Genomic DNA, 17,452 nt, shown 5'->3' with positions numbered 1-17,452 from the left:
GGCTCCGCGGCCGTTCCCACACTCGGCGGCCAATGGCGCGCGGGCCGCACAAAGGCGCCGGCCCATTAGCGCACGCTAAATTGCCTGTGAATTGGCGCGGGCACAATGGGCGCTCCCCGAGGAGCAGGTGGGCCGCGCGGCACAATGTCCGGGCTGTGGGAACGCGCTCGCCCTCATTAGCATCCCGGGGCCTGATGCTGGGAGCCCCGCGCCTCAATATGCTGTCTTTTCCCAGGCCGCGGGGACGGGGGGCGGACGGGGGAGGGGGACGGGGGGGGGCAGGAAGGAGCAGCGCCCCTTCCCTCCCCCTTTCTCTCCCCTCTGCTCCCGCCTCCCCAGCGACTCCCCGCTGCTGGCTGGCGGAGGCCACAAGCGCACATAAGGGAACCGCTTTAGAATGAAGCGGGGCAATGGCTTCCAGGGGGATGGGCACCCTCCCTGACAGGGACCTGCTGTCCTCTGGGGAAGGGGAACAGAGAAGGCCACACTTCTTCTGAACAGGCGCCTCCATCTCCCTATGCACACGTAGAAGGTGGAAGAAGGGCCCACGCTCTTAGAATCAGAACTACTGGCCTGTGTGGCAAGTCCCCAGGCTCTCAGCTGGGAGATGTGACTTCTCCAGAGCTAGAAAATGGGCTGCCATGTCACCTGACTGGGCCTTGGGTAGCATCAGAGAGCCAGAGTACGTGAAATGCCCAGCATGGAGGCTGCCACCTAGGCAATCCCCCTAGGAGCCACTGTGCCCCATCCTCTGGGGAGCAGCTTACCAGGCAGTAGCATCTGGGGTGCTTTGAACCAGCAGGTGTCCCTCAGGGCCTCACCCCGCCCCACCCCATCTGGCTGGGGGTCCAGCCATGGCCCTTGGCTCCAGGCGTGCCTGATGCAGACGCGTGGTCACTGCTCATGTGTGATGCAGACGGGGGCGTGCGGGGGGGCACGAGCACATGCCGCCCCCTGCACAGCCTGTTGGGCACTTGTAGGGTTTGCTTTCTTCCAGCATTTTGTCGGGGGGGGGGGCGATGCTGGGTGGCAGACATGAGGATCAGGGCAGGGCAGCCCTGGAGCCCTCAAAAATGCTGTGCGGGCTCACACTGGCCCTTAGGGACACACTGGTGTCTGGCCAGCCCAGCTGAGGGCCAGCGGCTGCTCTGGGACCATCAGCCTCACACTGGGCCCTTAGGGGAGGGCCTGCTGGGAGCCCCTTTCTGGTCAGAACTGTCACCTTCCTCTGATTATCTGCAGCCAGGAATCCAGGCATCCTGTAGGGACTGACGGAGGGAGTGGGGCAGAGGCTGCCTCCTAGGGGCTGGGCAGGACCCAGCTGGGTCCCAGGGGAAGGCAGGGCCTCTGCGCAGGAAGCCAGTGGCTGGCATCAGGGCACTTCAGCCAGAGTTTGCATCCAGGGGCACGGTTCCCCAGACAGCAGCCGTCTGAGCATGGCTGGGAATTGCAGAGCCATAACAAGGGTCCAGTCAGACCCTCTCCTCAGGGTCTTGGCAGTGATGCACAGCTGTGAGTGGCCTGTTTGGTGGACCTGCTCCAGAAGCCCCCAGCACAAGGAGCCTTTGGTTACCAGGTGAGGGCCCATGCAGGAAGCAGGCAGGATGGTGTCAGGACAGCTGGGGCAGGCTTGGCTTGGAGCCAGCACAGGAGGGCCCTGCTGGCCAGCTGGTCACCCGTTGGGATGGGTTCGGCTGGGGCGCTCCCAGGTGGAACTTCAGGTGACTTTGGCCGGGAGGGAAGGCAGCTCGTTTCACCCTCTGGTACCTGCTCCTCCTGCCCCACCCCCACTCCTGCACCCATCTCTCTTGAAGGGGACACAGGCCCCAGGCTGGCTGTGGGAGGCAGTGACACTGAGGGCTGGGGCAGCCTCACCGTGAGCTGGGGCTCCTCTCTGAGCAGATGGGACCTTACCACAGGTATCTGGCCCTTGTTTGATGCAAAAGGGCAGAGGGCACATGGGCAAGCTGGGGATGGGTGTGCAGAGGCCAGGAGCTCACCCCTTTGCTCCTGGACACCGACAGTGGCTGGTACTGTCAATGTGGGCCGGCAGATCCCACAGGCTGCAGGTGGGAGCCGGTGATGCTCAGAGGAGCATTTTTGCAGCCAAAGTGGGGCTCGTGTTGGGCGGCCAGCATGCCTGCTAATGGGCTCCCGGGAGGTGGGCTGGGGTGGGGAGGGCGGGATGACTTAGTCACCTGTGTCCTCATAGCTCATACCCTGCCAGCTGGGGTTCCAGCACCGAGGAGCTGCTTAGCCAAGGGCTGGGAGAATGCAGGGACAAGGGACAAGCGCCAAGCCCACCCTGGCCCTGGCCACAGCCTCTACCAGCTGGTCAGGCTCCAGCCCACGCGTGCCCTGACCGCCTGGCAGCTGGCAGTGGGGGCCCCAGGGCTGTGAGGGCAGCACCCAGGGCTGGCCCCCCCCCAGGTTTTGAGGGTGCAGTTGGCTGGGGCTTGTCTCCTGCCCTGGCCCCCTCCCTGAAGCCAGCTCTCGGCCCAAATGAGACACGTGCCGGGAGACATGGTTCAGCCCCCATCCCACCCCAATTGCCTGCCCACCCGCAGTGGGCCAGGGTGGCCTGCCGAGGAGGTGAGGGTGGCGGGTGGGCTGTGGGGGCTGCCCCTTCCCTCCCGCCTCGCTGTCCCCCACCCAGGGCCTGGAGCAGCTTTGATCCAGTGTTCAGTTGTGGGAAATATGAAATGAATGGTGTTAAATCCCAGGCGGGCCAGATGAAAGGCTCGCTCCCTCCCCGAGTGTGGGCCAGATGGCAGCTCGGGCGGCCTCCGAGGCACACGCCTGGCCTTTGTGGGCCGTTTAACACTGTGAATGGGGCCAAAGTGTGGGAAAGTCACTGGGCTCCTAGCTCACACCATCGGAGGTGAGTGGCTCTCGTGGCCTAGGGGAGGGGGTTGTGAAGTGGGGAGGGGAAGGGGGGGGCTGATGGCCTGAAATGTAGCGGGGTCTGATCCTCCACCTTGGCTGCCCCCAGCAGCTGGGCCCTTTAAGGAGGAGGGAGAGTTTCTGCAGCTCCCCACCGTGGAGAGCTCAGTCAGTCTGAGGGGTGGCTAGTTGGGGTGGGGTGAGGTGTCTGGAATTGAAGAGGTCCCCCTAGAAACAGCCATTCAGGTGAGGTGCCTTGCTGTGGACGTGGCGGGCTCCAGGCAAAACCTGCTAGTTGGGCATGATTATGCTAGAATTCAAGACTTTGGGACCATAACCCATTCTGAATAACCCACACTCCCAACACCACCTCCTCCCATGCTGACTGTAAAGCCAAGGGCACCATGGGGGGTGAGGGCGGCTCCAGGAGCCTTGCTCCCTGCTGCCAGAGGAGGCCTTCTTGTTGGGAATGCAAATGGTGCGGCTGCTGCGGAAGACAGTATGGAGGTTCCTCAAAAATTAAAAATAGAATTACCATGTGATCCAGCAATCCCACTTCTGGGTACGTAACCAAAAGAACTGAAAGCAGGGTCTCAGAGAGATACTTGCACACTCATGCTCACAGCAGCATCATTCACAAGAGCCAAAAGGTGGAAACAACCCAAATGTCCATCGTCAGATAAAGGATAAACAAAATGTGGTCCCTCCATACAATGGAATATTTTTCATCCTTAAAAAGGAAGGAAATTCTGACACACGCTACAACATGGATGGACCTTGAGGACGTTGTGTTGAGTGAACTAGGCCAGTCACAGAATGACAAATACTGTGTGATTCCACTTGTATGAGGCCCCCAGAGGAGTCAAATCCACAGAGACAGAAAGTAGAACGGTGGGTGCCAGGGGCTGGGGGAGGGGATGGGGAGTGAGTATTCAAGGGGACAGAGTTTTGGTTTGGGAAGATGGAGAGTTATGGAGATGGATGGTGGTGATGGTTGGACAACAATGTGAATGTACTTAATGCCACTGAATTATACACTTAAGGATGGTTAAGATAGTAAATTTTAGGTTATGTGTATTTGACCACAATTAAAAAAAAAAAGGAGGAGTTCTTGGAGAAGAGCCACAGACTCCCTCCTGCCTCACCCCCACGCCAGGCAACCGCAGCTTCTAACTGCCATTGGCTCTGGGACCTCCCCGTGCCCTGCAGGCAGGACTGGTCTGGAGGGCCACACCCATCCTGCCTCTGCCCCTGGAATGAGATTCCCTGGAGCAAGATTGCGATGCTCACAAGATGCCATGAAGCACCAGGCTGCCCCCCACCTAGGTGTTCCTAGTCCCAAAAGGGTTTCTGCATGGGGTATGGGGAGCAGGCAGGCTGGGGAGGGTCAGCAGCCAGGCTGGCCTTGTGGAAAAGGAGGGCCAGGGACAGCCCACAGTGCCTCCTCCATGTCCAGGGTTACCACATGGGCCCCAGGCTGTGCACGGCACAGACTGGCGCCCCCTGGAGTTGTTCTGTGCCATGGCCCTCGCCCTGGGCCCATCCAAACGCAGCCCCGTGTCCCCTCCTGCCCTCCAGTGGCTGCCGGCAGAGCCCCAGGCCATGCCTCCGTCACCAGCCAGTCCAGCTGCTGTGGCCTCTGAGAGAGACCCAGGGCTGCAAGGAGGCGCCCTGGCTGTTTCCTGGGGTGTGCAGGGACAAGTGGGCTTGGTGCCACTCAGGGAATCCACCCCCAGCCAGCCAGGACCCTTGGGGGCACTGAGGGTGGTCTAGCTGCCTGGAGGGGAGTGGGCGTCTAGTGGCTGCTGAGTCTGCCTGGGGATTAGGAGGGGGTTGGAGTATCTCCTTGGGGTTCCAGGCAGGAGCTGGACGGGGGGTGGGGGGGTTGGGGGGGTGGTAAGAGCCCCCAGTTTTTGAGCATCTGCTAAGCACCAAGCAGGGAAGGAGCACTCTGACTTAGAACAGCCCTGAACCGGAGTGTCCCTGTCCAGGCTTTACAGGTGAGCAACCAGAGGGTCCCAGAGCTTGAATGACTTGCGGGAGGTCGTGTGTACTCTCCACGGCTGACATGATGATGATGAGTTAACATTTCTGAGCATTTACTCCACTCTAGGCAGGGCTGAGTGCTTTAGTGTATTTACCAGTGTAGACTTGACGACAACGCCCTGAAGTAGCAGGTATTTATTACCCTTCCTCCCCCAGCCACGAGAGCCCCCGGACTGAGAGCAGCCGGGCACGGAGAGGTTGGTGAGGGACGGGGAGCGTGAGGGTCGGAGCTGGGACTTGAACCTGCGGAGCCGGCCTTTTCTCCTTCCTGAGCGGCCCGAGGGAGGTGGGATAGTGGGAGGGGAAGGGGCGCGCAGAGCCCGGGCCGGGGCCGCGGGCGCTCCTGTGAGCGGAGCGTGCTGCGGAGATGGGGACCCGGGGACGCCTTGTGGTCTGCGTCCCCGAGAGGGCTGGGGGCACCTGGGAGGGGGCGGCGGGACGAACCCCCGGCGGCGGCGGCGGTGGCGGGGAGCGGGCGCATCGATTGGCCGAGATGCGCTCCAGATGGCGGGTGGCCCGGGAGCACGGACAAAGGGCGGCGCGGCTCCAAGGCGGCCCGCGAGGCACGCGCGCTGCTTTTGTCCCGCGGAGGCCGAGAGCGCGGACTGTGGGAACCGCCGGCTGCGCGGCCCCACTCAGCGGGGGTGGGGGCACCGCGAGGCCAGGAGAAAACCTGGGCCCCTCCACCCCTCAGCCCCGCTTTGGCCTTAGCTGCCTGCACGCACCCCCTCTCCCCGCGCCCAGACCAGACCAAAGCACCAGATACAGAGACGGGGCTCTTGCGCCTTCCCTGTCCCCACTGCGGGTGCTTCCCTCCTTGGGGTGGCAGACGCCTGGACACACCTGGGCTGGGAGAGGCCTGAGGCCTGGCCCCTGCCCTGGGGTGGGGGTCGAGGGGGGCTGGAAGAGGGCTGAAATTGGGGCTGGGAGACCCTTACATTGCCAGAGATGACTTGGGGGGTGTAGCTCCAGACTACCATGGAGTTACATCAAGACAGGACACCCCCCTGACACTGGCAGACAGGTGGAGGGAGACCTCCAAATGCCAACAGATTTGGGGGCATGAATTTGATTAGTTTTTCTTATTTCTGTATTTTCCAGATTTTTTGGGATGATCATCCACTACTTGTGTAATTTCTAAAAGGGCTCCTGCAGGGGCCCCCAGGGAGTGTGCCAGCATCTTGGGGAGGGCTTGAGGCACTGATGTTTTCAGAAGAACCCTGGAGTTGGGGGCATAAAGAGAAAGGCAGGGGTGCCAAGAGGGCTTCCTGGAGGAGATGAGGCCTGAGGAGGGCCTTGAAGGGAAAGTGGGTGTGTTCCAGGTGAGGGATTCCAGGAAGCTTCATCCAGGTAAAGAGAATGGTGAGATCGGGCTTGGGGTGAGCTGAAGGTGGGAGCAGAAGTCTCTGAGTCTGGCTGGAAGAGGCTCTCTTGCGTGTGTGCCCATGTGTGTGCCCCAGGCTCTGGAAATAAAAGGCCTGGCACTGGCCCCCTGGCCCCCAAACCCAGCCCCTTCCCTAGCAGATCAGTGTGGATGTGCCTCAGGTGTCCTCAGCTAGGTCGGTCCTCCCCGCTCCGCCCAGCTGCCTGGCCCTGAGAGGCGCCGACTGAAGAACGCCCGAGTTGGGCTGAGCACTGCTCTGTGCCACCCTTCCTGGGCTCCGGGGTGAGTGTGGGAGAAAGATCCTATCAGCAGCCCCTCTCCTGCGCTGTCTGGGGGTCAGTATTCTGCCCAGTGCCACACCGTGGCTCATCTAGGCCTCCAGCAGCGCTCAGAGGCAGGAACGCTCACCTGCATTTCCCAGGTGAGGAAACCGAGGTGCTGAGGGGTGAAGCAGTCGCCCACAGGCCCACGGCCGCTGCCCTCCACCACCTCGGCCCAGGGTTACATGGCTGGTCAGTCAGCAGCAGAGCCAGGAAGGGGCCTGGGGGTTCAGGGTGGGCTGGGGAGGGGCCCTCCTCCCTGCAGGGCCCTCAGTGCTCAGGGCCAGCCCCACCTCCCCAGGGGTATGCTGGACCCAGGAGGGGGGCTTGGGGTGTCTGGAGTCCAGCGATGGGGGACTGCTTACACAGAGCAAGGAACCCGAGGGCTGGAGGAAAGGCATACAGAGGCCAGTGGCAGCACCAGAGCCAGATGCCTTCTCCTGCCCCACAACGGAGGCCAGGCTGCAGAGAGGCGGGCCCAGCCCTCTCCCCAGGGCGGCTGGGGTTCCACAAACAGCTTCTCAGCCGGGTCTGAGCTGCTACTGGCGTGCGTTCCTGGAGGCAGACCCCCCTTAGTCCCTTGGGATGCCCAAGCCCCAGGACGGAATGCAGGCTGCAGGGGGTGACTGGGGGAGGGATCTGCCATCCTGTCTCCACACCCCTGATCTGGAGTTACCTCCTCTGTCAGGGGGTGACGGGTGAGGTGGCTGGGGACGGGGCATCTTATCATCCAAGGTGGGACACCCATCCACCCCGGAGGCTGGGGTTGCCCCCAGTTCACACTGTGCTCCAGGAAAGCTGGCACATCCTGACCACCTACTGCGCGCAGAGACCCAGGGGAGGGGCTTCGTATCTGCACAGTGACTCTGGGGGTTAAGGATGGTTACCATCAGGCCCATAGCTCAGATGAGGAAAACGAGGCTTCAAAAGTGGAGGGGACTGGTCCAAGGCCACAAAGTTAGCCAGACAGCTGGGGGGCCCTCCAGCTCCCCCCTTCCAAGGTCAGAGGATGTGGAGGCTTGAGAGGTGAGTCAGGAGTGGGGCAGCTTTGCCCCCTGCACACTCCTCCCTTCTACCCACCCCTGTTAGCTCCTGCCTCGGTTTCTTCTCCTGTACCCTAAGGCCCCAGATCCACCTGCCCAGCCTGCCCCTGGGGGTCACCTCTCAGCTTCTGTCTTGCAGCAGCTCCCCCAGCTCTGAGTTCTCCAGGCAAGGAACCCGGAGGCCTGCTGATCCCACCTCCCTGGAGACTCTGCTTCCCTCCAAAGCGGGTGACTTCAGACCTGCCTCTAATTTCCAGGGGCACCACTGAGGCGGCAAACAACGCACATGGTGTCGCCTCACTCTGCTTGGCTGGGTGGGACGGAGATGCCGTTCCCAAGGTCAGTCAAACTTTGCAGCCAGCTCCCACAGTTTCTGGGGTCTGACCTGCTCCCATCTGTGTAGATACAGACTGTCCTCCCTGCAGACGGTCTCCCTGTGGCATTTTAGTGGTGCGCTGGGGCAGCTGGGGAGTGGGGCTGCGGCCCGGAGCTAGGTGCAGAGCTGGGGAGCGGGGCTGCGGCCCGGAGCCGGGTGCAGAGCTGGGGAGTGGGGCTGGGGTCCAGAGCCGGGTGCAGAGCTGGGGAGCGGAGCTGGGGAGTGGGGCTGGGGCCCAGAGCTGGGTGCACAGCTGGGGAGCAGGGTGGGGGCGTGGGGCTGGGGTCAGCTCGACCCTTGGAGATTCCTTCCTGAGCATGTTCACCATGGGGGGTCCCGGAGGGCAGGCGCTGGAGGGTGGGCTCTGCCCTTGGCTTTCTGTTGAACACATGCTGGTCCTTCCTGTGCCTCGGTTTACTTGTGTAAGATGGGCTTTTTCTGCCAAGATCACCCAATGGAGAGACTGGCTCCAGGTTGCTGGAGGTGACTGGGGTGACTAAAGGGGGACTGGGGTGTTGCTGAGAAGAGAATAATGTCCACCCCGCTTGGCTGGCTTGGCCCCTACCCAGAAGGAGCTCCCATTGCTGGAGCTGACTGTCTGGCCCTGCCTGTAATTCTCACCCAAAATATGACCAGTGCACTGAGTCAAGGCCACCAAGTTAGGGGACAGGGCCCTCCATGCACCCCCGTCCATGTACCAACCACTCCTTCCACAATGGGGAGCCATGGGGGGCTCTGAGCTGGGAAGGGATGCTTAGGAAGGGTTGTGTGTGAGTGCCCATGAGGCAGGGCCAGGCTGGGGCCACAGATGTCTATTTCAGAGACCCGCTGGGCTGGGGTCTGGCCCACTAAGGGTCAGGTCACAAACTGCTGACTTGGTCAGACTCTGTGACTCAGGGGGGCTTGGACCCTTCCTCAGAAGCTACCCTTGGACGGCTACCCAGCTCTGACTTCCAGCCTCACCTCTTACTCACAGAGACCTGGGACAAGACTGTTTCCCCACCTGGAGAGGGGGCCATGATTCAGGCCTCTGCTCCCCTTCTCTCATCTGATCAAGGCCAGGCTCCACCCTGGGACCTGGTTGTGGGAATGGGCGGGGTGTCCATCAATCTGGGGGGCTCCTGCCCTCCATTGGGGGTCACCCATAGACTACAGCCCCCCAAGTCCCCAGGGCAGACTTGGGAACCTCCGCTTTGCGGACCACACCAGGCCTCACGTTCCCATATGGGCCACACTCCAGACCCCGAGCAGCACTGGCACAGACCAGGCTCCACCAGCCCCAACCTCCTGGGCCTCAGTTTGCCCAGTGTAGAGTGGGGCTAGGGCCGTGGCCACCCGGGCGGGCAGAGGTGGGCGGTGGGAAAGCGCACCCCAGAGGAGGGGGGGCTGGGGGCAGGGCCAGGTCACCATCCCAAGCTGGTTAAACCCTGCGGTGTCAGAGAGCGGCTTGTTCCCAACCTCTGAAAAGCAGACAAGCCCTTTATTGCTCTATTATAACGCGGAGCCAGATGGTCTTTTGGGAGTTGCCCCCCCTCGCCCCCCGTGGCCGCCCTCATTCATTCAGAGGCAGAGCCGGCACTAATGCCCCGGGCCCAGGCACGCTTCCACAGCCGCCGCAGCGTGGGAACCGCTGGCCAGCACGAACCCACAGCCCTTGCCACCCCCGCATCCGCGGGTCTATGCTCAACTCGGGAGGGCCTGGAGTGGGGGCGGGAGAACTCCCAGCAGACCCCCCCAGGGTGTCTCCCCACTGGGTAGGGAGGGCACTTAACCTGAGTGACCTAGGGCAGGGCACTTAACCCTACCTGTGCCTCAGTTTCCTTATCCGTAAAACCGCGACGATGGTAGTGCTCACCTACTAGGTTTTGGGGGATCAAATGCATTAATGTCAGGTGCTTAGAACAGGGGTGAGCCCCTCCACGTTGTTGTGCCTTCCCAAGAATGGTTTTTACATTTTTAAATCGTTGAAAAAACATCCGAAGAAGAAAAATATTTTGTGATGTGTGAAAATGAGATGGAATTAAAATTTCAGCATCCATAAACACAATTTTATGGGAAGGCAGCCAGGTGCCTTCCTGTGCTATTGAGGAGGGCTGCTTTCCTGATAGGAGGTGGAGTTGAGTAGGTGGGACAGAGATGGCCCCAAATCCTAAAATGCTGACTGTGGGGCTCTTCCCAGAAAAGATTTGTCCCCCCGCAGCCTGGAACGGCACCTGCCACCAGCGCGGGCTGGGACCTCCACCCTGTTGCCTGCGTGCATTGCTGTCCTGATCGCAACCCAGGGGCTTGCCCCACCCACCCTGCTCGTTTTGGGGGCTGGCATGGGAGCCCCACTCAGGAGTGGCCGCCTTGCCGAGGCTGAGCGTCCTCATGCCCGTGGTACAGACAAGCAAACGAGGCCCAGTTTGTACCTAAGGCCAAGCTGCCATTGGTGCTGAGGCCAGACTGAACCGCACACAGGAAGGACCAGGGCGGGTTCCTGGATCCGTTTCTACTCTGGTCACTCAGCACCCGGCCATCCCCACTTGTGTTTCCTCCAGGGCCTGGGGGTCCCTCCCCTTCACACCCATTGGGGGGCTGTGCCCCCAGAGCAAGTGTGCTATGGTGCACCTGGGAAAGACCTATTTTGTCCTAAAAGCACGCCAGCTCCCCCTCCCTGGGTAAGTCCACTTCCCCACAACCTGCCCCCACTCACTCATGGGGGCCCCAGACTGGCTGGTGCGACCCCTTCCTCTCCCAGCCCTCTAGCCTCTGGGGACCTGCTGGAGATGAGAGACTGGGTGGCCCTCCCTGGCCTCCATTTCCCACCTGATCGTTGGGGGCTGGGCCTGGCTGCTCTTTATGGAGCTCCTCCGTCACCTGATGAGGTCACCGGGGGTTCCCAAAGCAAGCATGCAGGTGGGGGCACCACACTTTCTTGCAGGTGGGAAATATGGGAGAGCAGCAGCTCAGAGGCCAAGGGCTTTGGTGGACGGCAACTAATTTCCACGCAAATGTAGAAGCAGACAGAACACAAGACCCGGGGTGGGGGTGGGGGGCCCAATGGGGGGTGGAGGGACCTGAGCAGCTCTGGGCGCTGGGTTTGGAAGTCCCTTCTCTCTGCCCCACTGCACTGACATGGAGTGTTTGAGCCCCCCTCCCCTGCTGGCTTCGTGGGTCTCCCCCTGCCCCCGTGATGGCTGAAAGGAGTGAAGAACCCCAGCCCCAAAAGCACTGTCCTGACTGGGACGCTCTGCTTCCTAGGCATTGTGGGGGCCCGAGGGGTCACAGGCTCCATGTCCCCCACGGTCACTTCTGCCTGATCCTTGGACCCCAACCCCACAGCAGCTCCTCCCTGAACCCCCATGGGACCCCTGTCCTGACTCCAAACAACGAACTTCATCAACATTCCCTCTAGGTACCCGCTGGGGCTCCCACCTCCTGCGGACCCCTCTCCCCATTATAACTGGCAGTCAGGGCCAGCTGTCAGGGACCAGTGTGGGAACCCCTCAGTGAAGCACAGCACTGGCCAGCAGGGAGTCCCCCTCTCCATGGCCCAGGGCACACCTGATGCTCCCCACAGCCCCTGGGCTGGGGTGTCCTCAGGCCCACTCAGTGGTGCAGGGAATATGATCCCCCAGTTCACAGATGAAGGCAAGGGAGGCCAAGCCTGGGACCCGGCCAGCCATATGCTTACGGGGGGAGGCAAGATCAAGGCCGCCCACCCCAGCCGGGCAGTCATTACCCACGTGGAGTGGCTGCTGTGAGCCAGGTAGCCTGCCCAGAGTCTGGCCTCGGGGTGCAGGGAGGAGGGGGTGGGGGCCCTGAGCAGAGGCAAGGGCTCTGGAACCCAGCCCTCCCACTCTGGCTGCCCTCCAAGTCTGGCAGTGACCTCATCTGCAGTTTCCTGCCCCCACCCCCTAGGATGAGATATCTCCTGGCCTGAACCAAGGGGGTCTAGCGGGCGACCACCTGCCCACTGGGCTCTGGGCCCCATCCCACCACCCTGGAGCCTACTCTTAGGGGAGAGTGAGGAGAGCCCCTGTCAGCCCGCCTCGGGCCTCTGTTTCTCTGTATGTGGAATGGGGGGAGGAGGGAGCCTGGGTGGGCTCACTGGCCCCTGGACCCCCGTCAATCTGATGCCACGCCGGAAGGCCCAGGGGTGTGGGCACAGAGGCTGTGGGGCTCTTTCCAGGCGGCCACCCCGCAGCCTTGCTGGCCTCTGGCCTGGAGGGGAATTTGGGCAGGAGGCCCGCTCCGGGTGGCTTCCCATACCCGCCCCCTGCCACGGACATTCGTCCTGCACAAAAGGCGCGTGCCCTGTGACAAACTCATTCGTACGGGCGCCTGGCTTTGTGTGCGGAGCTGTGGCCCAGAGGCCATCTGGGAGCAGTCGTCCCTGCGGGCGGGGCTCCCCCAGGCTGCCTTTGAAGGCCCCGGGAAGGGGCAGCAGCTCCTGACCAACATGCTGCAAGCCCACACAGCTGGCCAGGCCAGTGCCTCCCCGTTCCCACAGCCCATGGGTGTCCCCTGTGCGCGCTGGCACAGGTGCTAGGCGTGACGGGAAGACTAAAGGGGCACCTGCCTCCCACCCCCACCCCTTCGGAGTGCTGCTCCCCGGTTCTCCCGCCTGAGAACCTCTGGAGGCAGCGTGGCCTGGTGGGTCGGGCTGTGGGCTCAGGGTTCAAATCCAGATGCTGCCACTTAGCAGCTGGGCTCTCTGGGCCTCAGTTTCTTCATCTGTAAAATGGGGCTAATAACAGTCCACTGCAGGCATGTGCTGAGACGAAGGGCATGAAGAAAGGCAGAGCATTCAGGGGCCTGGGAACACAGCTGCTGGGATTCACATCATGACCATCCGGAGTCCCCGGCCCCGGGCTCTGCCAGGCCTTTGCCTCTGTCTACCCCACTTAACTCTGTTTCCTGGTGGGGTGATCCCTGCCCACGTTCTGGGCTGCCTGGGAGCTGGCTGATGGAGCAGAGAAAGGTCGGGGTTCTGGGGCCAAAGGGCACTGGGATGGTGTGACCTCAGAGAGGCCGCTCGGCCTGGGTCTGCCCCTGCTTAGTGGGGTAGATGTGGTCCTGCCTCCCTCTCAGGATTCTGAGCAGGTCCAGGGAGACCTATGTCTTGCTCAGCTTGTATGCAGTAGGTGCTGCATAAGTGTGTAGTTCCCTGCACCACCTTTCCCATCCAGGCCCCCTGAGCACCCCTGTCTGACCTCAGCCCTGGGCCTGCCTTGAGTCGACCCAGCTGTGTGTGCAGCCACATGAGTGTGGCGGGGTAGGGACTGTCAGCCCCAAGCAAACCCCTCTGCTGACCACCCTGCAGAGGGCCAGGACAATCAGGAGGGAGAGCCCCAGAGGGACGAGGGGGGTGGGGCCTCCCTGAAAGTCCCCCCTGGTGTGGGGGACACTTCTGAGTCTGACAGCTGGACTGGTGGGGGCAGGGAGCAGGGGGCCTGAGGGTCTTTCCTCTCAGGGACCCTGGGGCCGAGGGACTTCTGGGGCTAGGGCTTGGCAGACAGGACCTCTGTGGAGGGGCCCCGCCCCCACCCCTGCTAGGGGGGACGTCCTTGAGAGGGTGTCCTGCAGGCCCTGAGATAATCCCGGCTTTTGAGAGGCTGTGAGAGGCTGGCCCTCGGACTTTCCCACAGTCCAACATAAAGGGCCGGCTGCCAGCTGCTCTCCCACAAAAGGCTCCCAGCCATTCAGGGCCTGGAGGCGGGCGGGGCGGGCAGAGGCGCAGCCACAGCCTACCTGGCCACCCCCAAGCAGGACCTGAGTCCACAGGGGTGGTGCCTGCCTGCTGAGCATCGAGGGGCCGGGGAGGTCGCCAGGGCTGGGACTTGGGAGCCGTCCTGTGCCGCCACCCAGGCCAGCCTCCTGCTGGCTCCCCCCCCCCCCCCCCGTTCTCCCCGAGGCTGGCACGGTTCCTGGCCCATCACTCACCCTGGGTGCCCAGGTGAAGGGCCTCTCTGGGGACCCTTCACACTCCCGCTGCTGTGCTGGGCATGGCCGCTGCTGTGGGGCTGCCCTACCTCCTCTTCCCCCCGCCACACGCCATGGCCGCGCCTCGCCGTGGCTGCCACACTTCCTGCTCTCAAGTCTGGCTCGTGCTGTGCTCACCCCCGGATTTACTTCCATCCCTCACCCACCCCCACCCCATCCTGCCTGCCACACAGTGTGGGTGACAGGAGGGGGATATGGGGGCCAGAGGGCTGGGCACGGCCTCCTCTCTGGGCCTCAGCGTCCTCATTGGAGAGGAGGGGACAGGACTGCCTCTTCCCTGGGCTAGTGGAAGAGCCTCCTGAGTTCCTGGGGAAGCCGGGGGGCGGAGGGGTCCTGCTCCCTGGAATTAACTGCCCAGATCGCCTCTGATGATGACCTTATAATAAATACGAGGACCAGCTTGGGGGAGGGAGGAGAAGGTCAGGGGGGCTTCCAGGAGGAGGTGGTGGCTGGAGCCCGGCCTTTCAGAAAGCAAGGAGGAGAGTGGGGTTTTCTGGGAGCAGCGGCCCTGGCCCAGTCCAGGGGCAGTGATCCTCTGCAACCCTGGTGGTAAGCACCCCTTCCCTGATGTTGTGTCTCCATGTTCTTCCACATCTTGGGCTGCCCCTGCAGCTGCTTTTGTCGCCCACTACCCATGGCCAGGCCCAGCAGGGGCTCCAGCCAGGCAAGCACCTTGTCAGGTGGGAAGACTAGTCAGGTATGAGGAGTTGGAGAGGCCCAGAGGAGGGACCAAGCGTGGCTCTGGACAGCAGGCATGACCAGAGGGTGGCTGCTGGGGATGCCTGCCCTGTGCCTGGAGGACAGGAAGGTGGGGTCAGGGAAGGAGTTGCTCTGGACACTGAGCCGCACGGACGGCCGCTTCCCCTGGCCTCTGCATCCTGGGCATGGCTGGACCACTGGGGGCCGCTCTGTGGGAGTTTGAGGGTAGGACTCAGGGGCATGGCAAATCCCAGCTAGCTCCCACGTGTCCCCCGCCCGCACCCCCACCTGCTACGGGCGGGGGTGCGTCACTATTTCCAGCCCAGCGTCCCGGGGGGTCCTGCGCTTTGTCCAGTCCTGGCCGCTGATTGGCTGCCAAGCGTGGGAAAGCGCGCGCGCCCACGGCCCCACCGCCCCGCGCCACATAAAGGCACCGCCACCGCTGCTCGCCACCCCCGCTCGCCTCCGCCTTTCGGCACCCTCCGCGCGGTGCGGTCTGGCCCCGCTGGCTTGGCTCCAGGTGCAGCCCCCTGACGACCCCCAAAGTAACGATCAATTCGGGTCCCGTGCGGCGGCAGCGCAGGGCACTCCCGGGGGTCCAGGCAGGATCCGGCGGATGCTCCTCACTGCCTCTCTCCCTCTTGTTTGAGAAGTTCGCGGGGCGCCAGCCCAGCTCGGAGCTGGAGAAGTGACATCGTAGAGACGGAGGTGGCAACCTCCCCGGTGAGCACTGCGCCTGGCCTGGCGGGGTGTGGTGGCGGGGAGTGGTGGCGGGGTTGTCACCTGAAGTAGGGCAGGGTGGGCGCCCTGATGGTACCCGCTCCTCTAGCCCGCTCACCGGCTCGGCTCACTCTTCGCAGCCCCGGCAGCCCGGCGAGCGCGGCGGATGGACTCCAGGGAAGCCGTGGCGCGCTGCCTCAGAGAAGCCTTCCTGTCCTCTCCCTGCACCAAATGCGGATGCAGACCCGGGCCAAGCTGAACAACGACTTGCAGAAGAGACCCCTGCCGCCGCCTGAGAGCAGCGTGCCCGTAGCCCTCGTCCACAAGGGCACCAGGTGGCGACTTAGCCAGGCCCCTCGGACCCAGAGTAGAGGCGGGGGCTGGCTCCTCCTGCAGTAGGGAATTTTGTTTCCCCTCCTATTTCCTGCCCGGTGCCAGGGCCCAGGCTGAGCAGCCCAGCCTGCCAACTGGCTGGGCTCTCAGCTGCAGGGCAGTGCCCCTGGTCTTCTCCTTGAAGGAGGGGTCCTGGGGGCAAGGTTTTGTATGTTACAATGGCAGTAAATGGTCAAGATTGTCCATGACAGAGGGAGCTGGGGCAGCACCTCTGGGGAATCAGGTCTGCCTGGTCATCCCAGCCAGGCCCTGCAGCTGGACCTCTGCCTCTTCCAGGTTGGGAAAGAACTGGATGCTTTATGGTAAAGCTGGAGTGGGGGGATGCTGGGGGAAATGCTGTGCATTTGAAGGGCATGGCCTGGTGCCGGACACCAGGTGGGGTATGGGGCTGTGGTGGCATCCCCCTGGGATGCAGGTGTATCCATTGGTCAATGGCAGATATGCGCGGGTACATACAGCGTATGCCTCAGAGCTGGACCACTATGGAGCTTGAATAAAGGTGTTGGACTGCAGCCTCTGCCTGGTCTCTGCCCCCTCCCCCAAGGCTGACTGCCGCCCTGAGATTCAGGGCCCCTGCCCAGGGTGTGGGGAGGGATCTGGGGCCTCCTGGGGTGGGGCACTGTGCCAAGGGCATCCTGGGCTGGACCCCTGCCCTGCTGGCCACTCCCCTGAAATGTGGTCAAGGCCCAGCTCGCTCCCCCGGCCCCCAGTGACAGGGAAGACCCTCAGGGATGCTCTGAGTCAGAGACAGCTCCTTCCTTCCTCCGGCCGCCTGGGGGGAACCTCCCAATTACCTTGGAGTCCGCTGGGGCCAGGCAGTGTACTAGTTGTCTACACTGTGGGTTCTGAAGTCACGTTCCCAACATCCTGGAGGCGAGGGCATCATTGTCCCCATTCACAGATGAACAAACTGAGGCCCCTGCAGATTCAGGGACTGTGCCAAGGACACACAGGGAGCTGGGGGTGGGCAGGTGCCCCTCAGCAGTGGGTGCTGACCCCTGCCCCTGCCGTGGCCACCTAGCTTGCAGTGAGCAGAGCAGGAAGTGCGCCTCCCCCATCGTATCTCCTCCTGGTCCCCCAAATCTCTCCCCCTATTTTTTCCCTGGGGTAAGTGCTTCTTCTCACAGAGTGGTGGCAAGGCTGAGAAGTCACTTCGTCTTGGGCCCAGCCCAGTGTCCCTCACTGGATCAGAACCCGCAGGGGAGCACCACCCTGCATTTTGCCTGGGCGGGGGTGGGGTGGAGTGGACAATCTTGAAGGGAGTGCAGCCCCAAACCCCCACCCACCCGGCTCCTTGACTGTGTGGTGTGGAGGTGACGGACACCTCCTGGGAAAGAGCAGAGCACAGGGTCTGGAGTTTGCTGCCCCCTGGCATCTCGCAGCCTGTCCACGAGGAAGGCCTGGCCCAAGGATCTGCAGCTCCGAGGAAGGGAAGGGGCTCTAGGTCTCCCCCCAGTGGAGGCAAAGGGAGGTGAACGGTCCCTTGGGGTTCAAGCCCGCCCCAGCCTCGGGGGCGGGGCATGCTGGGGACAGACAACTGGGGAATGCCCAGCCTGGGCAGGTCTTCTAGCAGGTTCGGGGAAAGGGGTGGGATGCTGAG

The 17,452-nt window shown here is 62.7% G+C and overlaps 1 long non-coding RNA gene across 1 annotated transcript; it reads left to right on the top strand.

Moving 5' to 3' along the window:
• The first annotated feature begins 6,936 nt into the window (after positions 1–6,936).
• LOC147914158 (uncharacterized) lies at positions 6,937–16,358 on the top strand. Its single transcript, XR_015555882.1, has 3 exons — positions 6,937–8,015; positions 15,393–15,462; positions 15,600–16,358. It is a non-coding gene; the product is annotated as an uncharacterized LOC147914158 (long non-coding RNA).
• Positions 16,359–17,452: the final 1,094 nt, after the last annotated feature.

Source organism: Ceratotherium simum, chromosome 22 (assembly GCF_057802395.1).
Source record: "Ceratotherium simum simum isolate JZ-2026a chromosome 22, ASM5780239v1, whole genome shotgun sequence".
NCBI lineage: Eukaryota > Metazoa > Chordata > Mammalia > Perissodactyla > Rhinocerotidae > Ceratotherium > Ceratotherium simum.
This window is presented reverse-complemented; position numbering and strand designations above follow the sequence as displayed.